A 7,542-nucleotide genomic window follows, 5' to 3' on the forward strand; every position below is an offset into this window, starting at 1 on the left:
CTAATGCTTTCCAGACCCCTGAAGGATCCTACATTGTAAAAACCGCAAACGCTGCTGGTATATATCCAAAGGGAGGTGGGGGGTGTTTATATATATATAAAATACCCTTCATTGATATCTTAGGGATATAAACCCTGTTTTTATTTATTTTTAGAGACCACATTTTTTGGAATCCTCTTCTACTTCTACAGAGGGGGTTGTGAAAAGCCCAGTTTGACTTCTCAGGAGAGACTTAAAGTTTAAAGTACCCCTTGGAAATTAGGCCCACCCAAACCTCTATATTGTCCACTCAAACCCATTCTACCTGGTCTATCTATCATTTAACGCTTAGAGTCTTGTTACAGCAGGTTGGTTTTAACATTGATCAAACCCTTGCTGTTTTGAATGCCTCAGGGCTCTGAGGTTTTTAAAACTGTTTATAAAATGGATCAGTCAAAAAAACATACTAGCAAGAAAAGACCCAGTGGTATTGATGTTCATGGGTTAAACGATAATAAAAAGACTCCCTCTAATACTAAACTGATTGTTTCTGATAATCCCCCCAGGAGCCCAAATGTAACAACCCCAGTTCTAAATGATGATGCCAATTTGGATCTTATCAATAACATGTTAAATGATTTAAATCATGTTGTTTGTAATCTTGGCCATTTGGCCCATCTTGCTCGTTTGGTTGTTAGTAGCTTATTGATCCCAGAATCTCATCAAGCAGCTTCTTGAAGGATCCCAGGGTGTCGGCTTCAACAACATTACTGGGGCGTTGATTCCAGACCCTCACGATTCTCTGTGTAAAAAAGTGCCTCCTATTTTCTGTTCTGAATACCCCTTTGTCTAATCTCCATTTGTGACCCCTGGTCCTTGTTTCTTTTTTCAGGTTGAAAAAGTCCCTTGGGTCAACATTGTCAATACCTTTTAAAATTTTGAATGCTTGAATTAGGTTGCCGCGTAGTCTTCTTTGTTCAAGACTGAACAGATTCAATTCTTTTAGCCTGTCTGCATATGACATGCCTTTTAAACCCGGAATAATTCTGGTCGCTCTTCTTTGCACATCGTGGGAGGCGCTGTGCGACTTTTTCGACAGACTGCTGCTTCTCTCCCAGAGTAAACTGCCATGAAACACAACGCCATGTTTCCACGTGGTTTCAAAAAGGGGACCATTCGCGTGTAGGCGAACGTCATAACCACTACGCAACAAAAGCAGTTTGCTTGCATTCGCCTGTGCTGTAACTGAGACCGTCTTCTGCTACAGTGTTGCTAGTGCGCGACTCGGCAATGTATGTTTAAAGGGCAATAGACAAAGCAATCGTTAAGTTGCATGTTTCCATAAACACATTTCAAACTGATCATTGGAAATGTTTAACAATTAGGATATATATATATATATATATATATATATATATATATATATATATATATATATATATATATATGTGTGTGTGTGTTTATTTATTTATTTGTCTTCTCAGTGATCTGTTATTTGCAATATTAAATAAAGTTAATACATTAAATAGTACAAGTTTTGATTCAGAGTATTTTTCAAAGCTTTCAACAAATAATCTATTTTCATAAACAATAATGCAATCTGTGTAGCTATACTTAGATACTCTCTTGTTTTTACGTAAATTTTGCAAAGCACCTTTACACATTTTACTATGTATATGGGGCGAGCTATAGAAAAAAAAGAAAAAAAAAATACATGATTTGTCGATTGAATAAATGTTAGCCTGTGTTGGGCTGGCAAGTTTAATTCTTGAAGACAATGCCGAAGGGTCTGATTAACATTGAGATGTTACATGTAGACAATAATGTAGATTATTGAACTGACCTGTGTAGGTTCCATAGTGTAGTGGTTATCACGTCTGCTTTACACGCAGAAGGTCCTGGGTTCGATCCCCAGTGGAACCATTTGAGCTCGTTTTTAAATTATATTAGTCCCTGCTCAAGACAAAGTCCCTTGGTGTTGGTCGATCGTTATATTGATGATCTAAGGTGCCTGCTCCCATCGTATATGCAGGATTATTTATTCACACGTAAATACATACACATTTATTTCTGTTGCTGGTACATTCAGGCAATGCATTATTGCATTCTGCCACGTCATTAAATGAGCAAAGCCCATGTGCCAGTGCGCATTCAGTGGAGACGCCCTAAGAGTATAAGTCTTCTGTGTCACTCAATACTGCCAGTTTCTCCCTGTTGCTGATATACTGATGAGCAATAAAGATCTTTCTAAAAGCAAATCACATTGTTACTTTTAAAGCAAAGAATCAACACACTTCTGACAACTTCATAGCACTGCTGGCTAAAACATACTTTTAGTAGGCTGTTTCCCTTGAACCTGGTGATATCGAGTGCTTTCCTATTAGCAGCGTTGATAGCATGTTTGGCACGCTTGCTGTGCAGTCTAGCATTGCATAACAATCCTCCCTGCACCGGGACCTCGTGGCGCAACGGTAGCGCGTCTGACTCCAGATCAGAAGGTTATGTGTTCAAATCACGTCGGGGTCAAAGCCCTCTTTGTTTCTATTCCACGCTCTCTTATTTTAAAGTGTTTGGATTTGAATCCGTCTGCGCATTTATTTATACAGTTTATCCTACACAATGTATTGATTGCAGCCATCAAACAGAAATGTATTGTATTGCTATTGATTGGTAGGGTTAATTTTTCGCTGCACAACAAATGAAAGTGACTCCTAAGTAAATGTTGGCCAGTCTTCAATGACATAGTTGAGTAATAAAGTCATATCAACCCTTCCATGCATGAGATATTGCAAATAGCTACACAGATACTAGTTTTGAAGAAATGTAAATTACAGCAAGTAATATTTTAGACCTTTAAGCTTAACAGACATTTAAGAATTAAAAACAAAGATATAATACAAAGGGGCACGTAGTCTGCAGCATTTGTACCTGTAGTCTGCAGCATTGTGTACCCAGACGCTTTCAAATCCACGGCCACGATCACGCTGTGCACAGTGTCAACATCTATAAGCATATCGCAGACAAAGAACAAATACAAATATTGCTCATTTTTAATATAACAACGCAAAGAATTGCTCATTTTTAATATAACATTGACTCGAAACCGTGATCCCTGTTTCAGGAAGCCAGTGACTTATCCTTTAGGTGACTGGGGAACTTTCATATGGATACTAGTTAACAGGACAGTACACGACCGAGGGAAGAAAGCAGTTATTTTACTGTCGTTTCATTGCCATATGATATTGTGCATCTTCAGAATATACGGGAATCCTGAAAACAGCATTTTAACATGTGAAAGAAGCAATCACTCATTTTAATTAGCACACGGATTAACCTCTATTGAGAATTGCAGTTGTTGATTGACTTGCAAAGTAAACGTTTTAGAGCTCCATTTTTTTAAGAACGTTCAAGCGCTGCCTCACATGCAGCAGATGGCAGTATTTACCTGTTTCCAGTGGGTTTCCCTTTTCGTCTTTCTGGGCACAAAGGAAACAAAAAAGTAATTTGTAAAGAATATAACTTGGGAGAAAACTGAACAACGTTTTACAGCTCAATTGAGGAATTGAATGTGTCCAGTAACTCGTCTATATTTCAGTATATCCTTGACTGTGAATATAAGTACAATGTCTTGCCATCAGTTAATCTTTTTTTGTTTGTTTTGTTTGAAATACTTTTCCAAGAGAAGAAAAACAAGCTAGCAGAGGATGGTTTCAATCCATCAACCTCTAGGTTATGAGCCCAGCACGCTTCCACTGCGCCACGCTGCTACGGCTGTGGTTTCATTGAATTACCAGCACAAGAAAAACAACTAAAGCGCAGTCATCGTTTTAACCAGCGACACGACAGTGGCCGGACTGAACTTTGAAAACCTTACAAATCAGAGATGATCTGTTTTTATTTATCTTTTCACCGAAATACCTCGTACAGAGCATGCAACTTCTCTGCCAATTTAATCACAGGCAGTTTTCTCACCGGTTGACAATTCCAATAATCTGTCTCTCTTTAAAATGCATATGAAATCGTGGGAGGCGCTGTGCGACTTTTTCGACAGACTGCTGCTTCTCTCACAAAGAGTAAACTGCCATGAAACACAACGCCATGTTTCCACGCGGTTTCAAAAAGGGGACCATTCGCGTGTAGGCGAACGTCATAACCACTACTCAACAAAAGCAGTTTGCTTGCATTCGCCTGTGCTGTAACTGAGACCGTCTTCTGCTACAGTGTTGCTAGTGCGCGACTCGGCAATGTATGTTTAAAGGGCAATAGACAAAGCAATCGTTTAAATGTTTAACAATTAGGATATATATGTTAATTAATTAATTTATTTATTTGTCTTCTCAGTAATCTGTTATTTTCAATGTTAAATAAAAGTTAATACATTAAATAGTACAAGTTTCGATTCTGAGTATTTTTCAATGCTTTCAACAAGTAATCTATTTATATAAACAATAATGCAATCTGTGTAGCTATACTTATATATTTTCTTGTTTTTACGTAGATTTTGTTACCTTTAGACATTTTACTATGTATACGGGGCACTTTAGAAAAAAATGAATAAAAAAAGAAAAATCAGGGTTTGTCGATTGATTGAACGCGAGTATCGATCCCGCATCTTCACGCATGCTAAGCGAGCGCTCTACTGTTTGAGCAAGCATTTTCATTTTGGTGGTGCTGCCCTTCTCTTAAGGTTAGTATCGTAACTGCATAGGAGTGTACAGTTGTCCTACAGAGTTTGCTTTTTTATTGGCAATGTCGTCAGTCATTTGCAAATTCAGAAAATACATTAATGCAAATGTGTAGTAGAAACCTTTTATTTAGACTTCTTTATATCAACGAGAAACTTAAGTTATGCGTGAACGGCTTGGTTGTCTCAAAAGTTAGTTTGTATTGTTAATGTAACACCTCGCTGTTGCCCGTCATTGTATGATATAAAGCGTAGCGTGCCAGAACGGACGACGGTCTGCCAACATATGTTAAGACTATATTTTCAAGGATCATTTCTCGGGCGAAACATGTTTTGAAGGGATTGGTGTCGGTATCCATGACGAGGAGTGGGACTGTTTCTTCTCAGCACCAAGCGGACGGTGAGCGTGTTTTCGGTCACCTGCTCGCTGCTATTGCTGACCACTCCTGTCTTCATCGGGGGGGCTGGATGAAGGGGACACGTTACTGGCAGAAACCAAATAAATAAATAACATCAATGTACGCCTACGATTGTTCAGGTCTTTATTTAAATCCTTAGCAATTTAAAATGGATCATTTTAGGAACACTTTAATTAAGGCTTGACTTTATAGAAGTTATGCACGTCAAGTTACCCGAGGAAATCCATCAGAACTATACTTTTAAGACAACAGAGCATCCAGCCATGTGATTTGCACCCAGCTGGAGCAGACTGAGCGTACTAAAGGCATTACTCCGAAAAACACTTGTCGTGTTTACTCCCCTTACTAGGAAAGTGTCAAAGTTTGTACTCCTCCTCATACCGTGTTAGTAAATGGAAGCAGTCGGAGCATGCCGAAGTCGATCCTGCTATTGCTAGCATGTTTAAACGAGTGCACTATTTGAGCTGCTTCCAGTAATAGATCGTTTACTCTTCTCAATGATCCGCATCCCAGCCTGAGACCACGCTCCAGCGGCCGACGGAGAGGGATTTTCAAAGCAATCTGTTTTGAATATTAAAATAATAATGTGGACTCAAAATATTTTTCAGTGGCTTCAAGTAGTCTGACATAAACAATAATGCCATCTGTGTTCATAAATATATTGTGGTCGGAAATGGTAAACTGCACGCGAACAAGATTTTCTGATCAATTGAAACATCTCTTTATATGAAATTACCACATTGCTGCTGGTTTCCTTTAAATAATGTCTGCTTAAACAAGTATTTCAAATCCCTCTGTCACCTTACTAACAGGAATATGTTCCTCTGGTAGCGCATTTCTCTCTTTGTAATGTTTGCCAGTCCATTAAACACGAAGCACTGCTTCGGCCAATGCACAGTAGTCTTGCGTTCACAAGGTGACAAAACCGCCTTTCGATCGCTCTGCAGTACTGGTTGCTGGTAAATAAAAGACAATTTGGTAGGAAAAGAAAATGGACTGTACAATTTTTAATTTCCTGGAAACATCCTTTATAGTAAAATGAACACATTTATTCCATTAAAAAATAAGTAATAATGTAGTGCCAGAAGTGGGATTTGACCCCACGCCTCCATTCAGAGACCAGACAACCCAAAGATTTGGAAAGACAGCGTCCTTGAGTCTGGCGCCTTAGACCCAGCTGCTAACTACATAGCCCCATCTAGGACATTTCTATATAAACCTGTTAACGTTAGGTGACAGTGTAACACCATATCACTACATCTTCCTCCCTAAAAAAGGAAAAGCATTTTAATTCTGTTTAACCCTTAACTTATTTACGTATAAACTTTATTTTGGGGTCAGAGGTCGCTAGTACATGGCCCACCGTTGGAGAAGGTCTTTACCACCAACTCCTCTCTTTTGTTCTTTTTTATAAACTACAAAGTCTTTAAACCACAAAGGTCGCCCTGCCCTTCTCTCTGGCTGAATTCGTCTTGGTGGTGTCCTGGGCTCCCCCTCGCTTGGCTCAGGGCTCGCTTCTAGGGGCCCACTGCTGTCTGTCTCTTCTTCTGCAGGCCCTGGAAGAACTTGAAGATGTACCCTGTTCCTTCTCTTATCCCCAGAAGAAGTTTCTACAATGTCTGAGCAAGGTGCCTCAGCTTTTCCTAACACTGTTCCAGATGACCTTGTGTTGGAGATCCACACACGTTGTCCTGGTGTCAGTGCAGTCTTCTGCGTGGTTCGGTGTCTCCTGTTGTAGTTCCGTGTTTGCTGGCTCTTCAGAACATTGTCTTTTTGTCCAAAAGATTTTCTATTAGGCCAACCTGGTGTATACAAAGTTGAATCTGGTTATGTTGTCTGCAGTTCTCATTTTCACCAGCAGATGGCAGCAGTCCCTTTGAAATGTGCTTTCCAGACCAAGTTGTGGGAATAAATGCAGCTGTGAGTGAAAATGTATTGTTTTGACTGCTTGTCTCTCCTTAAAGACTGCATATACCTTAATATAAAATTACTGCAACGATTTTATTTTGTGATGTCAAAGTCAATGTGAATTGAGTAACCATTTCCAGTGTGTTTCCAGTGTTTTATCAGTTAAAACCAGTCTGGGGTCCTGATGTGTATAAGATCACAGAGGTACAGGGTACTACGTGTACTATAGTGTCAGTGGGGGAAGGAAAGGTTAGGAGGGTCCATCAGTCTGAGTTAAGGGCGTGTAGTGATTTTGCAGAAAGTACCGGAAAGGCAGAATCAGTGCTACCACCTCAACCAAAGGTGGGGATGGAGTCCGATTCATCAGAGAATGAGGGTGCAGTAATAGGTCAACCTCCTGTAGTGACACCGGTAGAGGCCACGAGCGTGGCCAGGCAGAAATGTGTTGAGTCAGCTTCAGGGGTCGCACCCAAACCCGCTCCCAGGAGATCCTCAAGGACTAGGGCGGGCATGCATAGAAATCCATTTAGACAGCCACAAACAGCAATAGGT

At 39.9% G+C, this 7,542-nt stretch overlaps 2 non-coding genes across 2 annotated transcripts; both read left to right on the forward strand.

Moving 5' to 3' along the window:
- Window positions 1–1,829: 1,829 nt before the first annotated feature.
- trnav-uac lies at window positions 1,830–1,902 on the forward strand. Its single transcript has one exon. It is a non-coding gene; the product is annotated as a tRNA-Val (tRNA).
- A 531-nt stretch (window positions 1,903–2,433) lies between these two features.
- trnaw-cca lies at window positions 2,434–2,505 on the forward strand. Its single transcript has one exon. It is a non-coding gene; the product is annotated as a tRNA-Trp (tRNA).
- Window positions 2,506–7,542: the final 5,037 nt, after the last annotated feature.

This window comes from Polyodon spathula, chromosome 47, assembly GCF_017654505.1.
Source record: "Polyodon spathula isolate WHYD16114869_AA chromosome 47, ASM1765450v1, whole genome shotgun sequence".
Lineage (NCBI taxonomy): Eukaryota > Metazoa > Chordata > Actinopteri > Acipenseriformes > Polyodontidae > Polyodon > Polyodon spathula.